This window comes from Gouania willdenowi, chromosome 17 (genome assembly GCF_900634775.1).
Source record: "Gouania willdenowi chromosome 17, fGouWil2.1, whole genome shotgun sequence".
NCBI lineage: Eukaryota > Metazoa > Chordata > Actinopteri > Blenniiformes > Gobiesocidae > Gouania > Gouania willdenowi.
Genome location: NC_041060.1, coordinates 25593923 through 25615408, shown reverse-complemented (window position 1 = coordinate 25615408; position 21486 = coordinate 25593923). Strand labels below are relative to the sequence as shown.

Here is a 21486-nt window from a genome sequence, read left to right as displayed (position 1 = left end):
ATTTTCTTGTCTGCGTGCTGTTTGTAGACCTGCTGCTTTATCTCCAAAATGGCGACATCCGGGTTGATGGCGCGGTTGATGACGCGCCGAGAAAACCCTCAAAATACTTTAACCAAACTCATGTTCATCTGTTCATAGACGCTAAAGTGTCCTATACCAGCTCAATCCTCAACCTGACGTTGCAGTCTTGTTGGGACTTGGTGGTCAACAAGACATCTCTTTACAGTACGATAATCACGCTTTAAGTTGACATGAAATATCAAAATATTTGCATATCTTGTACAGGGCATTGTGCCATTTGATGCTTTTCAACAGCAGGGAGATCCTTTTCCCCCCCATTTTGCTCGAAACCCTGTGGCCTGTTTAAAAATGTGTAACGTTATCCTTTAATTGGGCTTACCTGGAAAACTAATATCACAGGTGTCTGAGATTGATTCCAGTGATTCAAAGAGCCCTGAGACACAATACCATCCATCAGTTTAATTGAAAAAAAAAAAAAGACACAACTCTAATTTACATAATAATTAAAAACGCAGCTTATTATCTGTTTTATGCAATTAGCACAGATATTTCTTACAATAAGGGAGAGCAATTGTTTTCATGTTTCCAAATTTAATTATCATTTGCAAGGTTGGAAATTATCAAGCAGAATTTTATGAAACAAATGAAACGCCTCAAGGCATTTGAAAAGGTTTTCTTTTCATTTTTTTCTCTCTCGGGTAATTACACAACCAATAGCTAACTTAAACAACAGCAAAACATAGATTACTAATAGAGCAAATGAAAGTTTAAAGCACAAGTTGTACAGTCAAGAATTCTTTTGACTTTTGATATATTCAGGTGTATAATTATTTTTTTCTCTTGCATTTACAGCTGGTGGAAGTCGATACGACTTTGAGCTTTGTGTACACGATGCTTGAATTCTAGACAGCAGCAGCATATTTTTGTTAACAAGCTTTTGAGATGGAACAGAGTTAGTGAATGTCTTGTCTCTGCCTCGAGGACAACATTTTAAACATATCCAGGAGCTAGGCAGTGGTGTCTTTATGTGCCTCTCAGTCATTAAAATAACTTCCTGTACTGTGGCTTAAAGGCAGCTAGCAGCAGTTTGTATGTGTCTGTTTCTCTTGGTGTGACATTCTGTCAGAAATGGGCCAGGGCAGATTTGGGGCACTGTATGTGGTAGTTTTCCATTTTTAGTCAGTGACACAAAAAGCTAACACCTCTTCTCCCCTCTTCGTCTCGCTCTTTCTGGCTTTTTGCTCAATCACATATTTTATCTCATTGCAATATCTCTTGAGATGGGCGGTTCCCGTCCAAAAGTTTCCATCTTTTACACGTGCAGACAAACAGTGGTGTGTGTGTGTGTGTGTGTGTGTGTGTGTGTGTGTGTGTGTGTGTGTGTGTTTGTGTGTGTGTGTGTGTGTGGCTGGTGTTTGGCAGGGTTTGGTGGAGAACAGGACAGCTTGTGCATGTTGACTCAGTGAATGGCGTTTAATTCCAGATGTTGGCTCTCGGCTTGAGCTGAAACTATTTTTTACTCGCTTGCCTCTGTACAAAGTCCATAGTTTAAGGTTATTACCTCTAATAAATACATAGTAAACTTTTGAAATCATTCATTCATTAATTTTTAAAACCCCTCAAAGATTCTCATAACTCTCGATTTTTCACACACACACACACACAAAAAAAAAAATTACTTTTTACTTTGCTGTAGTACTGTGTAAAACCTCCCCAAAATTCTTGTTAGTTAAGTTTAAAAAAAAAAAAAAGGAATAAAAAGCATCTGAAGCTGCTGAGCTGTTTCAAAACACACTGAATTTACCACTTTTGGATATTGCATGTCTTTGTGAAGTTCAAGCTGGTTACTGTGTGTTGATAAAGATCAGAAAAAAAACCTTTAAGCTACTGTGAGACATCAACAAACACATGTTGAAGTTTGGATACAGTTTACTACCTGAAAAGAATAGCAGGAAGTTATGTGAGGTATTTTAAGGGACCTACAGTAGTTTGGACCCATTTTCCACAAGCACTGGTAGATTAAAGGAGATGGGTCGTGCTTTTCTTTTTAACTGCTTGCCCCATTTTTTTTTCCACTGATAATGAAAAGCAGAGCAAGTCTGAAACCCACAATGGAAACAGCATTTAAAAGTACAGAATGTGGGTGCATACACCAGGGTAATAATAGTTTTGTATTTTCCTTTAGTTCAGTTCAAATGCAATTACTTTTAATTAGTTTTTATAGCAGATTTGCTTATTATTTATTTATTTTAAATTGCGGCATACCGTGAAATTTCTAAAATCGTCTGAACATATAGAAAAGAAAAGAAAATATAACTTTTTTTTAAATGTATTCAAAAGACTAATGAACACCTACCCACAAATGAAATACAACCATCACAAGATTAGTGATAGACCGACACATCGGCCAGCCGATATTATTGGCCGATTTTTGAGTTTTTTACGTGTATCGGCTTTGGTCGATGCAGGCAGCTGCACTCGCCGATCCGTATTATTTACAGAGAGCAAAAATATTTTTCACTTGTTCTTGTTCTACATTACCTGTTTTTAATATTTGTTAAATATTTTTTACTTGTTGTTGTTCTACCTCACATTTGTTAATTTCAATAAATGTTCCTTTTTTTTAAAATGAGACTCGTACCATTTATCATCATTGTGTAATTTTTATGATGTAAACTGAGGGAGCAAAAGTAGTATCGGCTCATAATATTGGCTCTAGAAAATCGGCAGTCCGTATTGGTCATCGGCTAAGGCTGATTGAAAAAAAATTCGGCATCGGCTGTAAAACATCCATATCGGTCGATTCCTACACAAGATAGCAGCATTAAGTACAAAACATGTGTCATACTCTGAGGTTAGTGTAGTCACCTGCTTCCACTTCTAACATTGATCCATCATTCATCCATCCATTTTACAACCCTCTTGCTCCTTTTCAGGGTGACGGGGGTCTGCTGGTGTCTATCTCCAGCTGTCATTGGGTGCTGGGTGGGGGTACACCCTGGACAGGGCGCCAGTTCATCGTACATGACAAAGTCATATTCAAAGAAATAAGACGTTTACACCATTACGTAAGCTGGTGCAGATCGTCATCACATGACGTCACATACCTTGAGCTTCCATATACAGCTGCTGAAAACCAGCAGATTGGCTTAAAAAGAATGATTAAAATCCATTCACAAAGATGAAAAAGGACATTGTGGCTATAATCGTACTTTTTATAAACATGTTTTTATTTTATTTTTTTAACACTCATTTTTTTCTTCATTTCAGTTAACCAAAATTTTATTTTTATTTTTTTTAACTTCTAGTCGTTTGTTTTAGTTAACTATAATTATCTCAGTTTACACTTAAAAGAACAGGAGAAATCAGCTGCTAATTTGCTGTTTTTGAGCACATACCCTACTTGACATTAACCTAGATAGAGAGGTTGAATTAGGACAAACTCTCAGATGAGATATGTTACACGAAGCAGATTTTTTTTCTCCTTAACACTAGACTTTTGCCTACACACACACATCAACACACCCTCGTGAACACGTGGACGAGCTCCCTGCCCATGAGGGAGGATCGACCTTCTTAAGAAATGAAACAATTAGAACAGGTCTCACATGATCACCAGCACACAGCTGAGCAGGTCACACCCAAAACCAGTCGTTTCCCCATCGGCCAACCTTTTTTATTTTTATTCTCAACATGTTGCACATGCAAACAAGTTGAAAACACAGATTGTGTACTGATGAATACTGTATGCGGGAGAATGTATTCATACCAGACATCTCTGACATGAATGTCAAGTTTCATGGGAAGATTTCCCTGTAGCAAACTATCAGAAGCTCTCATCTAGGCCACACGTGAATGTGCGCAGGGATACGTGGGTGTTCACTGGCCTTAAACTTGGCCTAACATCAGTGTGCAGCCATTTCCGTTGCCTGTCTATCTGGTTGGTGCAACACGGACAGCTCAGCTATGCCGGAGTTGGGTAAATATTTGGATAAGGATAATGGTAGCTCAGACTCCCAGATTTAAAGTCAGCCTTGTATCTTTGACTGTTAATGATTAGCTCCTTAGCATATAGGTCAGGTGTAATAGCCTAAATTGCTTTTGAGTCTGTATAGATACAGCACAGCCGTCACGTTCAGTGATGAGGCACGTCGAGAAACGTCCAAGGAATACACAACATGCCAAGAATCATCATGCAGATTATTTTGGTTTTGTTTTAATAATCAGAATAACTTTAATAACCCCAGGTGGAAATTACTTTTGCTTCAGTGGCTCCAACTAAGAAATTATAACAAATGTGAAAAGAAACAAAAGAATACATACATAAAGACCAAGAGGGATTAAATACATAATGCAAAAATGTTAAACTCTCCTTATAGGGTTTAGTTATAACTTGAGCGTAGGATTGCATAAGTGAGCAAGCTAATGCTTTTGGTAGGTTTACACAACGATGAGTGTGAAGTAACGTGTGTGTACTTATTGTGGTAAATGAACTTGTTGTTACTTGTTTTCCTTGTCTCGACTCCTTCTTCTTGATTTCCCGCTCAGTCTGGTTTTTGCCTAATTTACGCGAGACCTCACCCATGCCAGGGCAGGATGGTTCGCATTACACCCACGCACTCACAGACGTGCAGACACACACACACAGACACACACATACCCATGTGGCACAAGTTTTGGGGCCTGAGGTAAAATCGACTGGGAAGCCAGAACCAATCCTTGTTGACCCCCAGCATGCCCAGTCTATGTAACAGATAAAAAAGAGTGGCAAATCTATACCAAGGAAAAGTATTTGAAAACACACGCCCACACAGAAGCTTAGACTTTACACTTTGTCTAACTGACAAATTGACACACCCACTGTCTTCATGAAAGGGCTGTATGTGTATACGTGTGTTATACCTGTGTCGGTTCCCCAGTTTGAGCCAAGTTTACATTCTTGCAGAGCAGGAAGTGTCTGAATAGCTTTTGCTTTCTTTCCTTTTTATTTTTATTTTTTTGCGATTGAGCCCAACTGTATTTTTCCACTAAATCAACTAATATTTAGTGTGCACAGCTTCACAAAATAAATAAATAAACAAAACAATCAATGAATATTGCAAGTTAGCTTTTGTTTGTAGCTGCTTTTTATTAAAAAAAAAAAAAAAAAGGGCTAATTCTTCAGCCAAAGTGGTGTAGGTTGAAGCACAGCTTACACATACCTACCCTATCACAACAAAACAAAACAAAGTTCTAATTTGTTTTACTTGTATTACTGTTTTTACAATATACATTCAATATATATACTGTACAGTTCATACATGCAAATCAAACATATATACATACATACGCATGAATGTGTACATGACATATACAAAATAATATTATACTACATATCTACGACACAAATTTCATCAATTAAATTTAGTGTGGCAATATGTACATTAATAAAAACCTTGCATTGTTTTATTAAGTATTAACATATTTTATACTATTACAGTATATACATATTATATAGTATTGCTGTCCTAGGTAAAACTGTTGCTCACCTTAAATAAGGTTGTGAATCAAAATGTCCATGTCCATATACTGTATATAATATTGCTACTAGATTCCTTTGGGATTTGATATTAGATGGTGTCTTCAGATCTACACCAAAGAAAGTTAATTCAACAATATATGGAATGTAGGAAGATTTGTTCGATCTTAGAGTTTTTCAAAACAATATTAAAGCAACGCTGAGTAACTTTTGGCCACTAGAGGCGCTAGACCTGTAATTTTCAGTGCTGCAGCACTATTGCAAATATCAACAAACAGTCAGGTCAGCTTCTCTTTGTCTTTTGATTGTGTGTGCAGACAGTAGTTGACCTGTTGGTTGAAGAGAGATCATCAACTCACTGTTAAAGAAAAGTAAAGTTAGTTTTATGTAAGTAGGAATCTGTTGCTTGCGCAAAATGCCTGAAGGTGCGTTCACACAGAAGATGAGATTACATTCAAATGCATGTAAATGACACGACTTTAAGTTATCCCCCCTCAAGCGACGTGACGCGTGATTTGAGCGACTAGGTCAAGCGCGACATCGTCGCTCAAAGTTGAAAAAATTTAACTTTTTAAGCGACTTCAAGCAACAACTCTCCCGTCCTTCACTGTCTGTAGAGCCCAGGCAGCAGCCCCTTCCTGATCCCTCCCGCTGTAGTGCAGACGGCTACAGTGGAGGGCTGTAGGGCTGTACTACACTTCCTCAATTTATTAGTGCAAAATGAAGGCGGTTAACTTCTTGAATAAGTCTACATTCTGAGTGAACTCATCCTTTAGTAACTCCGTAAGTTAATAATTTAAACCATAAAAGCGGAGCTGTCTATGATAAGTGCTGTAAACATGTGACCGGAGAAGAAGGAAAATAAGTGATCAGACCTCTCTTTTTCTCCTCTGTCACTGCTTCCACACACACACACACACACACACACACACACTGTTCCCTGGTCATCGCGTCAGTGGAACGATAAAGTGATGGAGTCACCAAAAAGCACCACTTAAAAATAGTAGCAGAAGCCTTATGCATCTGCCATACGAAACGTACCGCAGGGTCCACAGGATCAACAAAAATGTCCCCATTTGCTTCATACGCACGTCTGAAGCGAAGCACATCCGACACAATGACGCATTAAACTCAGTGAGTTTCACTGCCTGCTGAAGCGAGGAGCTGCGCTCCTTTTTCTCCTCTCATAAACATAAACCACCAGTGAAAAAAGCCGGTGTGATTAGCGGCTAATGCTATCTTAGCTCAGTGCTACAGAGAGAACTTTTACCTGCTACTACCACCTCCTCGCTGATTCTCCTCCACGCCAAATCCGTCCTAGTCCAGTCCCGCTTATAAAGGCCGTGTCATACAGCTCCAGGTGGTCACACACAGCTTCAACTGGGTGAACAGACCTGTGTCCGTGTTGACGGCCTGACGTCATCGTCAACAAAGACTCTGATTGGCTTTCGTCATGCAAAGCAGTCGCGCGAGGTCAATATTTTCAATTCTTGCAGATGTGCGTAGAATCGGGAGCACGCTCGCACGGCCAATGCACTTGATGTGTGGATTGGACCGAAGTGCTGCACAGGAAAGACGAACATTTTGTGACGCATCCGGTGTGAACGCAGCATTAGCTCCATGAGTATATCAGAGCCTGTGGTCACGTGACTGCCGTAAAGTGAAACGTTCTCCAGGCATTCTCCAGGTCACATGACCTGGCCAACAACGGTCCGTCTTCTCCAAACTTACAGTACATCAGCGGTATTTGAAGACAGCAGCCCCGCTAGAAGCATTGTCCGCGGTGTGGCTTTAACAATAACGTACATTCTGACTAGTAAAAGGTTATTCATGTAGAAGTTTAAAGCTCATCGTGTTGTATGAGATCCTCTTTTTTCTTAGCATAGTTTTTCCAAATTCGGTAGTATCAAACTTCTTTCCAGGGACAAAACACTTAAATTTGATCAATGTTAAAAAAAATTAAATTAAAAAAAAAAAAAAAACATGAATAAATAACTCATTTGAAGTAGATTTATCAGCTTTTTTTGGCAAATCTGCCTGTTAATCATCATGAGGCATCATTGCGAACCACAAACTCCATAAATAAATGCTAAGGCTTTGTGCTTCCATTTAAAATTAAAGCCAGATGAGAACTGATACACCATTGTCTAAATACATACAGGCTGGACTTAAACCTAATTATAGTTTATATTCACTGTCTTCATGTTTTTCTGCACATTGTCCTGACTTTAGTTTGAGAGCATTCGTTATATAATATACATATTCAGTGGTTTGATGATGAACTTTCAGGTCAAGCGGGAACATTTACACACCACCACAGGTTTAAACTGAGCAGTAGTGGTCCAGACCTACACATGGCGTAAATATTAGCTGCGTTGCTAGACGACCGTTGTTTCCAGCCAGCACTCTTCACATGTTTATGAAAAGGTTCAGAAAGCTAATGTGTACGTGAGGCTGAGGTCACACAGTGTACGTGTGATTTTCTGATGTCAGCCTATCTGCTGTATTTGTTCATGGATGTTGGCTGATAGATGTGTAACATCCTGTATATTATTTTTATTCTGCAAAACTGAGCATGTTGATGAAGCCATAGCCACGAATTGGAGGGTGAGGCACATGGCCAGTAACAACCTATGGGAACTGATGAGATCAAGGTTTTAATGTATGGGACAAGCAGGGGGTGCTAATAATCTTTTTGTATAACAGCAATAATATTTCTAATGTTAAAACTAGGGCTGAACGATTAATTGCATTTGCGATATCACGATATCATAAAACGCAATCTTTTTTTTTTTTTCTTGTCCTGTTTTGTACTGTCCTGTTAAGTTCAGAGAATGTTTAAGTAGTGCAGTCCACATGTTTACATGTTTCATGAAATGTGAAGTTAAGTAAAGCCACAGATATATTTGTGTTATTGTTGTAATCTGTGCTTTAAAATGTACATTTCATATTTATTTAAAGTTTAAATAAATCTCAAATGGTTTATTATGAAACATATTGATTTATTGCTTGTGTTCATTGAAAAATACATGACAAGAGGCCCTTGGAAAATTAATCGCATATTAAATCGCAATTGCAATATTGAGGGAAAAAAATTGTAATCAAATTATTTTCCAAAGTCATTCAGCCCTAGTTAAAACTAAACTGTGTGAACCAAGTGAGTACTATACGATATTCTACCCAGTTTATATCAACATTAAACGTAGAGATTGAAAATCAAGTTGCTGTACATGTTCATCAGAAGATATTGATCATAAATTGAGTCAAAACTATTTGCTTTAAAACATCCTATTTATTATTAGTGTTTTTGCCCATTTTCACTGAAAAAAAAGAAAAAGCAATGGTACACACTGCCATCATAAAATAAAGTGCAACAAGTTTATTTTCACTGAAACTACTGTGTATAAGGCTCAAAGTTACCATGACAACATAGTGACGGCATTGTAACAACTGTAAGTGAGAACATTAAGGATAAATCACCCTGAGTTACTGACAATGCACAAAAATAAGAAAAAATAATGTATCCTATTGTATCAGTTTAAACACTGATCTGAACAGATTATATGAAAATAAAATGCGTGTGCATAGATAAATATTGCAGCCATTACGCACTGCCATGATCCCATCATAAAATCAAGTGCATCAAATAACCATTGTAACACATTGAAAGCATTGTAACCACCACTGAAGTATTGCACAACTACACAAAAATATTGATTAAATCTAAAAAAAAATTAAAAAATTGATTTAAAATCGGCACCCAAAAAAATAGCTTTTTTTTTTTTTTTTTTTTTCCACACCCCTACTATTTATATGGTTGTAGTAACTGTCTCACACAGTGTTGTTCTTTATTTAGCTCATTCTATGGCAACAGTGCCACTTTGCATCTGGCGTATGAGCTTATATGACGGAGAATTAGCTACAACAGCCTTTTATTCTCTGTGTCAGCCGTTCCCTGTCCCTCCGTCCCACTGTGTTCTTTTGTGGCAACACTAGCACAATAAACACTTCTTTCACACACCAGAAGAACCTCAGATACCCCCAGTGACAGGTCAAAGCCAAAGCTCACTACGAGAACTCACAACGCCAATAGTTGTTTTATATTAGTGCCCTTATATACTCTATAAACTTTTTAGGCTCAAGTACCCCCTTCCTCTTATTTCTGAATTCAAGTACCCCCTTTGTCTGACTACATTTTGCTCCGAATACTATGAAGAAAACAACTGTAGAGCTTAATGACGGAATTAACTCAATTCAAAATGTGTTGCTGTCGTAATCGTAACTAAATTGTAAATTAGTTTAGATCAGTGGTTCCCAAACTGGGGTACGTGTACCCATAGGGGTACTTGAACACCTCTCAGGAGGTACACAGAAACATTTGTCAGTTTATTTTTTAACATTATTGAGTTTTTTTTTCTTTCTCATCCATCAATAATAATGTGTGGGACAAGTCTTAAAAATACACCAAAAGTTCAAATTCTAAAACATCAGAAAAATCTGAAAAAAAAATGATGAAAAAGAGCTAAATTCAACATTAATGTTGGACGAGACACAGGAAAAAGTTTAGACGCAAATAAATAATATATAACTTGAGATAAGGAGTTCTTGGGGCAATGACGTTTGGGAAACACTGGTTTAGATAATTGACTTTGTAATTGTGATTGCCATTAACATTATCTAAAAATTGTCAATTATAATTTAATGCAAAACAGGGGAACCATGTTACAATTCTATGTACAGTTCTACACATATGTAGTTAACAATTATTAAATTTCAAATCAAGCTTTCCCACATTTTACCATTTGAAAAAAATGGAAATTGAGGGGTATACTGACACAAAATAGGCTCAGAGGCCCACACCAAAAATAATAAAACCTATATTTTTTATTGATTAGGAAGCCTAACAAGGTAACCAACAGATAGGAAAGAAATTAGGTGATTTTACTGCTGATTTAAAACCTGTTTTCATCAGCGATGCTAACAGAATGCTAAAAAAGAGGAAAGTTCACTTTTATTAGGTTATTTATTTCAGGTTCTGTAATTGAGGACGTAATTGACTTTCTGAGAGTAAAAAAGAATTGTCATTTAATTGTAATTTGAGGAAAATGTTGGTAACCGTAATAATAAATTAATTGTAATTGAACGTGGGTAATTGAAAATGTAATTGTAACTAAAAAATGTAATTGAGCCCAACCCTGGTGACAACACACATTTTAAAGAATTTAACTTTGTAAATAAATGGAATGTATTTAATGCCTCCTGGATAGATTTATTTCTGTAGTTTTTATCATTTCCCGTCATCTCCCACCTTATGTGGGACCGAGACTAATGTTCTCATGAAGTTCATTTCCATTTTCAGTTTTAAATAACAATAAACATTTCAAAAACTGTTTTTTTTATTGCTTTAACTTGTTTATTTTCCACTCTCTCTCTCTCAAGTACCCCCTGTAGTGCCATTGCGTACCCCCATTTGAGAAACACTGCTCTATCAGAAGCTTGGTGCTATCAGAAAATATATCCAGTACAAATATTGATTGCTAGGTAGAATTTACTCAAATAAATTGACCAATTATTTCTGTCTGTGGGAGATGAATTCATCGGAGGTTTGGGGGACTTCTAAGCGTAGATCTCGCTTCACCTCGTTCTGACCCGAGTCTTGTTTGTTATGGAGTGAAGGGGTGTTCCTAAAAGAAACCTATTCAAGCACTGAATGAACATTTTGAAAACTCTCCAAAGAAAAAAATATTATTTATTATTTAGCACTGCAGTAGATTTTAAGCCATGAAGTATCTGATCCTTGCTGAAAGGTGTGGGTATAAAAAGGCTTTGATCTGCCTGGTCTAGAAAAACATTGCTAACATAGCTTAAGCAAATAATAGGTTTGAGAGTTTGTACTTTTAATGAGACTTAAATAAATGAAATAATATTGATTTGAAAAAACACTTTATTGGTTCATTTGACGTTAAAAGTCATGCTTAGCCCCAGAATACATACATACATACATACATTTTCTATATTTATTTATGTATTGTCAGTTTTCTTCGTGTTAAATGTTAATTTATGTGATACTTGTTGGGGGATAAAAGACTCGTTTTGCTACCGCCACATAACATAAGCAAAACACATTGACAGACACTGTGAAATGCATTCCCCATTGTCTTAAACCAAGCACCAAATTAGCATGTTTCTAAATATTTCATCACCACTCTCCATGCACCAAAGTCAGTGTACTTTTGTGCTGTGTCTCTGTTTACATCATGTGCTGAATTGTACACAGAGAGCAGCTGCGGAAATAGTCTCTTATAGTTTTGCTTCATGATTTTCTCAAATCCCATGGTGCAGAACTTGAGGGGATCGGAGGAAGCTGATCCTCCTCATTTCCTCAAGGGAAATACCGAGAGTACAAGTAGAGGAATTCTACTAGTGGTGCCTTAACAAGATACATTCCATTTTTATGTCCTAAGTGCACAAAACAGAGTGTATCTATCTGCGTTTCCATTACCCTTGGAAATGTGCAAAATCTAAATAGCACAATAAAATCTGGTAATGGAAACACCTGGATTTCGAAAAAGCACTCAAATATCTCTAAAAAAAAAAAGGTTTGACGCTTTCATGAGAAGGTATTTTAGACTTTTCAATATTGAAATGTGTTGCAAAAGCACTTTTCCGACAAATAAACGTCACCGGGGGGGGGGGTCATTGACAGAAATTAACATTTTATTTTCATTTGAATTTCTCATGCTCACTCACGTGGTTCTGTGGTATTCACTAATGACTTATTAGACACATTTGGTACAGAATTTACATCCTTTAACACTTTTTTAAAGCAGTGTATATTTGCGGCTCTCGTGATTGGCTGATTTTTCATGGTGACTTACGTGTTCTTTCCACTGTGAGAGACGCTAAAATCTCATTTACTAATCTTACAGAATGTTTAACTGTGTCCAATCCTGCTGCTCTCTAGGAAGGTAAACTCTCTGTTCCATTTTACAACGTATTTAAATGAGTTCTTTGATTTTTTTCGCTGTGTTAGTGAAGCAATCCATTAATGAAATGGCAATAGATTTTATGACACCAAGAATGAAATGATCTTTATTGTAACCACCAAGACAGTTTATAGAACTTCAAGTTTTGGGGCTGTTGGGATAAGAAACAAGAGCGCGCACACTCATTCCAGTTTAGCTCAGAGAGACTGGGATCTGGTCTTTACTAGAGCTGGGTATCATGGGCCATTATCTGAAATGATTCGATTAAGATTAATGAGGTTTAAAATTGATTAATTACGATTCGATTTTGATTCAGTATTGATTGATTGATCTTTCGAATTGTACTTCGATATTAATAATATGGTTCTAAACTTCTGACTTAAAGCTAGGGTAGGCAATTTTCTCCAGATACATTTTTTAAGTTTTTGGTTGAAATTTTGTGTCCTGACAGAAATTCAGATCTTATGTGCTCTGAAAAAGGAACAAAGAAAATCTATCATCTGTAGCAGCTGTAAACCTGTAATAACTTCGACCAATGGAAAAAAACAAACCGTTTTTTTTTTTTAACCAATCAACATCTCCCTCCTCGTTCTCGATCCCTCGCATGCACGAGCTCACACTGAAAGTGCGTCTCCACTGACGGAGTTAAAACAGAGTTTTTAGTCACATTTTTTAACATATTTAATGGTAAAGTTTATTGTTTATTTACTGTTGAATGAGACATGAGACAACGTTTCTACACAATAGAAGCGATGAGCTGAGGTCTGCTATTGGAGCAGCTGTGCGCATGCATGTGAGTGAGACTAAGCACAGAGGGGAGGAGCGAGGGGGGTAAAGGCGGAGCCATCAGGGAGGCTACATTCAAAATCATGCTAGCTTTTGAAAAATCACCTACCCCACCTTTAAGTCTTACCCAGCAGAGCTTTGTCTGTATTCACCATATTTGCACTGAATGCACTCTTTCGTTGCATGGACACATGCTCACGGAAGACTATAGCGCGAGACTACTGGGGTTGGATTTTCTTTTTTTTTAAAATCAATTTCAGCACCTATGAATCAATTTCGGAAAATTTCACTGAAATTGATTCAAACTCGATTAAATGGATTATTTTACTCAGCTCTAGTCTTTTCTGGGAACGCTTTTCACTCTCCAGAATGATTTCACTCTCTCAGAAGTGCCCAGCTTTCTTTGTGTTAGTTGACAGCTGTCTCATTACCTCTCCTCTCACATGTGAACAGTCAGATATCAGTCACTTGGCTATGAAATGATCCTCCCATTAGACAGGTGAGATGCTCCAGGGCACTCCTACTTACTTAGACTCAACTCTCTTAACACCTTTGGGTTCTGCCGCTCTCTCTCACCAGCTGTTGGGCCCTTAAGTCCTGGACCTTTCTTTATTTTTGTGAAAAAAACATACACAAGATCTGATGCGACAGTGAACATTAGGCATATGAAAGAGGAATAGATTCATCAGTGCCTTGTGATTTTGTTTTGTTCTTTTTGTATGTAGGCCTTTTGCATTCCTGCATATGATCAGTGTCTGGGCCTGTCAGATGCAAAAAAATGTTTCTAAAGGTGCCTCGTCAGTTTCACCCAAAGGTGAATGCCAAACGTGTTGGCGTGAGCCGTTTTCTACTCTTTTTCTGACCTTCGCAGTTGGACATGTGCAATAAACAACATTATAGTGGGTGGTTTTCTTGATTTGATGGTTTAGTGAGCTTTCTTTGAGCATAATTGCAGCCTTAAAGGTGCAGTCCGCGACTCTCAGATCCCTCTCTCCCCCTCCCTCCCCGCTGCTCTCTTGCCCTGCCTCCAAACTTTCCAAAGTCCCTCTCTCAGAGAAGCTAACAAGCTAACGTTAGTCCAACAGCAAAATCACAATATTATAACATGCTGTGTTAAAAGCATATTACTGCAGCGCTTTTCTCTCTCTGTGCATAAACCTCAGCAGCAGCAACAACTCAGTGTCACTTACAGCAGCTCACACGGAGGCTGCTGCGCACACATGATGCACTACAGAGTTCTAGTGTACCAATTACAAATGTAAATCGAGCAGCAGTAATTACCTTTCAAGCAAAAAAGTCTACTTCTACTCCTCCAGACCATACACTGTAAAAAAAAAAAAAAAAGACATCGCTACAGCCCCGGGAAAGGGGCGGGGCCTTTGAGCAACAGCTGTCAGACACTCCATCAAACACAATCCTGGCTCTGATTGGTTCTTTTTGCTCGGTCGTGGTGCATTCTGGCAATCTGCCAAAGGCTGCAGGAGCAGCAGGAGGAACTCAGTGGCTAAACGCGGTAGCCTAGTCGAGTACTATACACAAGGAGAATGTGTCACAAAGTTTCTAATCCGAGGCTTTTATAAAAAAAAATGTGATTTATTTCAGTATTTTATTATATAATCGTTAAATGTAGGAGCCTATTGTCCTTGTATTGACTCAGATGTTTTCATACCTCGTACCTATGTGCAACACTGTTGCCTCCTAAACTAATGATGTCCAATCTCTGCACGGTCACACTGTTCAATAGCAGATCATTAGCTGTGACTCATAAAAGTATTGATTAAAATAAGTGATATTGATCCCCTATTAAGGTTTTGCTGCGTAAGACAATCCATGCATTTAATGTACAAAGTGACATTCTGGAGACGACACTGAAGAAGCGCAGTCAGGAGGATCGTAAATGTTGGCTTGTTGATGTGCTGCTGTACTTATTTCAAAGCTTATGGTGTATCATGTTTCAAAAGTACGATAAAAACAGATGACTGTGCTGACGTCAGTTTGAATGCAATAGACTTCTGCAGGACACGCGATGAGCCAGAAAATGTAACTTGATAAATGTGCTATTTTAAAATCTGGATTAATTTTGTTTGTGCATTTAAAACAGTATCAGATTAGTTTTGATTTATACAAAATGGCAGAGCCTTAGTTTTCTTCTATCAAATGCACAAATAGCATGTTTTTTTTTGTATTGTTTTTAATTACACATAAACACATGTTTGGATGCAAGTGGATGTTCTTGGTCTTTAACAACAATTTTTGCTTTATAAATTACAACATGATGAAAATAAATTACTTGAGTTGAATGCAAATTGAATACAAGGCTAAACCACTTCTGGAAATGCTATAAAGAAAGAAAGAAAAAGCATCCCTTTTGTGCTCGTGCCAAACCCCAAGCAGATAATCGCACACTGAAACAGGATTAGACCAGTTGACAGTGGGATTAGAGGGGTAGATAGGATTACACTCCTATATCTGATTAGCATAATACACACCAGATTACTGCAAATTTAATTAGTTCCCTGCCTTGATATTGTAACTCAAATACTAATAGAAATAAGCTTTATTTCCTTCTACTGGATTTATGTTTCATTATGTGAAACAGAGATGAAGAAATGCATTAAAGTAATGGGGGATTAGAAATATAAAAAAAAAAAAAAACAAGATACATTTATTTATTTATATACAGACCCTTTCAAAAAAAAATTTTAATATCGTGGAAAAGTTGTTTAATTTTCATAATTCCATTCAAAAAGTTAAACTTTCATAGATTATAGATTGAGGGCCCACAATTTAAACGATTTCAAGTATTTATTTGTTTATTTTTACATAATTTGGGCTTCCAGCTCATAAAACCCACGAAAACAGGAATTCAAAAATTTAGAATACTGTGAAGAAATCACCATTTAGTTTTCTGTCTTTGAAACAAAAAAAAAAAGGAGAAGAAGGACTGGACTGTTGGCCAGTGGTCCAAAGTTCTTTTTTTCTGATGAAAGTAAAGTGTGCCTTTCATTTGGGAATCAAGGTCTAAGGGTTTGGAGGGAGACTAATTTTTTGAATTCCTGTTTTTGTGGGTCTGTATATATACAGTAGATTAGTTTAGGAGATTAGATTAGATTATTATCCTGTTTGAAGTCTTGAGATGCACATTGCAGCCATTCTGAAGCAGTAAATGACATGTTGCTAAGATAGGTTTTTCTGCTCACAAGTTTAAACCTAAACAATTTTTAATCTTCCTTATTTAATCACTTCCTTGATTTACCTGGCAGCTATTTTAAGTTTATTACACATAAAGCCCATAAACACTCGGTTAAATGAGGACGACTCTGAAGAAATATTGGAGCAACAGTGTGGTTATGGACACCTCAGAGCACTATTGCACAATTACCATTTCCTTATTTAGAATACCGTACAGCAACCCTCATATCTGACTCTGGTGAGATAAACACTCACAATTAATGCTCATCTGGTCAATGCGTGCGTGTTTGCTCCGTTACAGTTAGTAAGCATAAGAAAAAATTAACAACAGCTATAAGAGTAAGTAATAAAGCACTCTGTGAGCTCAAGCATGGAGAGAAAATTGGTGCAAATAGAGTCATATTGAATTACATGTTTGTGTTAAAAGAGATTGTGAGACATAGCTTCAGAGAGCCATGTGGGGGGGTGGCATGCTGGGAAAAAACAGGGAGGTCTAAGTTTGGATCCGGGGCTCTTGTGTACGTGACATCTGACCTGAGGCGTATCTGAGAACCAACACCTTCTCAAGTGTGAATAACTCACTCCTCTGTGCATGCGTGTGTGTGTGTGTCCATGTGCATGTGTGTGCTGATTCATTTGCACACGTAAGAATAAACAAGCGCAATTGCTGGTTTGTATAATAATGTTTACCAAACCCTCACATCTCCACAGGTATGTCCTTTTCCCACGAAACTCTCTCTGTCTCCTGCTCACCTTATCCCGCTGTGTGTGGTCTGTGTTGCAGCGACACTCTACCACCTAATCCTGTTCTACGTGTAGTTGTTTGTTTATGGGTGGTGCTGTGTCAATGGGGGCATTTTCTAACTGTTATCATAGATTAATGCCCCCTCCCTCCTTCATATCTCTACAAGCTGTGGTTGGTTACATCTCCTCCCTGACCACTAGGCTGCACCTCAGTGGCTACGGTTACATGATGTATTTGAGTAACTAAACCCCAAACCCACTTTTTTATGCTGAATACATATGTATTTGGGTATTAAGTAGTGCTGTTGATTGATCGTAAAAGTATTTTAATTTTGCGTATTTAGCTGTAAAACGTCCGTCATACTGGCCACTAAGGGTTGAACGCCGACTATTATAACTGAATTTTGCTATTGGCTGAAAGGGATTCTTCCGAATTCCCCTGTGTCATCACTTTTACTGTTGCCTCTCCTATAAAACCTGTTAGGAGGGTTTCCTCCAATCACAGCCCTCAGTGAGCATTGATTGACAGGCAATAAGGAAGTTTACTGTGTTCCGTGTGCGGTGATGTTTTTGACTCTGTGCTTCTATAAAGAGCAGATTCTGCGCTAATCAGAGGGTTCACCAAGCTATGTGTGTATTTACAGACACATCATGCTATGAGTGTATTCCCGTCTGTCTTGCATGTGCGCGGACGTGTGTCCATGTTATTGCTATGTGCGTGAGAGCAGGGTTGTTTGCTCCTGAGTGGTGTCTGTAAGGCTGTGTGTGAGGTTCACGTCCTGATTGTGTGCCTGTGGTAGAATTGACATATTTCAACTTATGAGCTCACTGTGTGTGTGTGTGTGTGTGTGTGTGTGTGTGTGTGTGTGTGTGTGTGTGTGTACAGACACATCATTGTGTGTATCACAGTCTGTCTCTGCACACAGCACTATGGGCTGACTGAGTGGGCGTGTCTTACTGTTACAGCAGTAACGCCCATAATCAAGGAATTTTTTTAATTTCCCTCCGAGTGGCAAGTCAGCAGAAAGCAGGGCTTTAGTTACTCTTTAATTTGGATTGATTTATTCGGAATTAAATTTATTCAAAATTAAAGTGATCTGCTAGTGTTTGTAGTAATTCCGAATTGAGGTTTACATGGAAAACCGTTTTTTTCGGCTTTATTCAATTCCTCTTCAGGTCTGGGGGTTGGGAAGGATTCTGATTGGACAGGGGGTAAAAGTGATGTATCACGTCTATTGGGAAAAAACACACAACAACCTTTTCTTCTTGGCTACAACATAGAAGACCACGAGAACTGTTTTCAATTTTATTTTGATTGTAGTTTTGAAGCAGCAGCTCGATGATATCATATGGTTTCACTTTCGTCCGCTGAGCCGGAGAAGGAGGTAGAGCAGCGGAGAAAAGAGATAGACGACCATACTTTGGTCAATCGAAGTCATCGGTTAATGCAACAGCTGCTCTACTTCCACTATACAGGACGTTGAGTCAAAAATGAACTTTATAATGATTCATGCTCTAATGAAGCCATTCCGTTTGCCGAGGTCCATGTGCGTAATAAGTCAATGTGAATGTCCGCATGTTTATGTTTCCATCCATCCACTCGTTTCATTATATCCAAGTCTTTTAAGGCTCCTATTAAATAAATGTTCTCGGCTGGAGTCCGGGCGCCCATCCTGGACTATGTCGTCACCAGTGCGTCATCGCGGCAAGTCGCACATATGTGCACAACGACCGGAATTAAGTGTTTACAAGATAAAGGAATAATTAAATTTGCAATTAAAATCGGAAGAAAGCAGCCACCTAATTCAGATTTAAGTTTATTTCAAAATTACATTTGCATTAGGAATGAAGTGTTTACAAGGTCAGGATGTATAACTTTTATTCTGAATGAAAGAAGAATTAAAGCTCCTATGTAAACATGCCCAGTGTTTACATAGTGTCTCAGCAGGAGGGAGGAAGACATATTCCCAGGAGTATTTGTTCATGATGAGATATAGAAAAAGAAAGGCATAAGCCTCAATAGATCTCAATAGTAATGTAGTCCTGCTAATTTAGTGTTGAATAAGACTTCATTATACTCTACACTGTAGTAAATGTTTCTATTTCATTTCTTGCGAAAACACCAAGGACTCCAGAATAGCATTTGTTTTGGAAATTCCAGTTTCTCATACATGATTTTTAAAAATAAAAGTATTTTTCCTTTATTGTCAGAGTAAATCCATAATATTTTTAACATTTTTAACTGTGCCTAAACCAAACAGACCCACCACTGGGTCCAGTTTCTTTGAGTGTTCGCTGCTCTCTGGCAGAACAAAGCTTGGCTCACAGTATGTGTGAGAGAAGAAAGAGCTTTCATCCGTGTGTGTTTAGACAGAAGTCAGTGAAACAGGGCAGAGCACAGTTTGGCTACACGCCTGGATCGCACATCATGGCACCACAACACAACACGGGAGTGTCTCAGACAAGAAAGAAGGGTGTTTGGAAAAGTGTACCTGTAGTTTCAGTGCATTTTAAAGGACAGCTATTCTGAGCACGACAATATAAAGGTTGGTACGTAATATACTCTACAGTGCTGATCAAAGGATCCTCACTGTAAAAAAAACAAATGGGTAATTTCAGTTTTATACTGTAGGCATGTTGGGACACATCTATTAATAAGACATTTATACTTGATTAAAGATGAATTTTAAATATATAATTGAACGAAAAGTACAAATGTATTTGTATTATATAGATTTGTTTTAGGTTTAATTACAAAGTGGTGAACAATGCTGATATTGGGCCTAAAAATGGTTGACAATCTCCTCCCAAACATCCATCATTGATGACTAAAATTACAAGCCATATATTTTAAATCGAAATTTCCCAGTAAAAAATAACTCTCCCGATGTGATGTAATACTAGAGATTGCAGGATAATTCATGACCAAAAGTACTTGCATTAAACAGTTAAATATTGTCATATCAGCAACCTTGGACACAAGATCAGACAACACATTCAAAGAAAATAACAAATGCTTTCTTGGTTTTGTAACCACACCACCCTCCCAAAGAAGTATTAAGTTTCAGAACTTAATAAAAAGGTTGTAAAACTAACAAGGTGTACCAATTAAACTGTAGGACTTTGCCCCATAAGTTTCACGCTACAGTTGTTTTTTTTTTTTCCCATGAATAAAAAAAAAAAAGAAAAGTTGACCCCATCTTAGTTTAGCCTTGGCATTTTTTCCTTGGCGAATACGCTATCTATCTAAAACTAGCTATTTCAACACTGTGCAAACACCAGAATACTTCCTAACCATGAGGCTGCTTTCAGTTACATCGTACCCACGTTGGTTCCTCCTTCAGCACAGTTTAGTGTGTAAGAATCTTACCTTTCATGCTAGAATACAAGAGTCTGGATACATGACTAGAGTTTCATTTCATTTTCTAAATGCTGCAATGTTATTGTAATCGCTGACTCACCTGTCCTTCAATCACTGTGTAATTTGTAACACGCTCCTGAGCTGTTCAGCTTCTGACAAATGAGTTGTCGAGGCTTGTAAATCGGCACTTTATAGGGTAATATTAACTGTAGCATTTTAATAAGTTGCGTTTTTACAATTTGCAACCCCTCCTGCTATTTTACACACACACACACACGCACACACACACACACACACACACACACACACACGGAAAAGAAAACATCTTATTGCATGCTTCATCTCTTCCACTTGTGAGTACGGAGGCAGCCCCACCCAGCATTCTTTACACATTAGTTCATTGTTTGCCTAAATCCCACACAGTCACTAAAGCAGGGCGTGTGTCTGCGGGTGAAAGGCAGACAGTTTGTGGAGTGATGATTGGGTGGGACGTGTGATTACAAATTATCCAACAGCTCACCCAGTAGCCACTAGCCAGTATGGGATTATATGTTCCCAAAGTGACTCCTACTTGTAGCGTGAGATACACTTAAGGAATGGTTAGAAGGAGAGTTTAGTTTAGCGGCTCCTTTCTAAACATTCTTTGTGAGGACTTTCAGTGCTTCAATCAAGATTTTATCGTCATTACTTGAACCCCTTACTGGTGTGGTACTGGTGTTTAATACATATTAAAGGGGACATATGCTAAATCCACTTTTTTTAGCCCTTAGCCCTTAAATGCTAAAGTTCAAATTAGTCTCTTCAGGTGCTCCGTTGATATCTTTATATTCTGTTTTGGTCATATTTTTCAATCTGTTTCGATTTTTCTATTCTCTATT

General features: G+C 37.8%; 1 protein-coding gene across 11 annotated transcripts in view; it reads left to right on the top strand.

The window, feature by feature from the left end:
• Positions 1 to 21486, top strand: part of mbnl1 (muscleblind-like splicing regulator 1) — a 61398-nt gene that overhangs the window by 14369 nt on the left and 25543 nt on the right. The gene's annotated exons all lie outside the window — the stretch shown is intronic.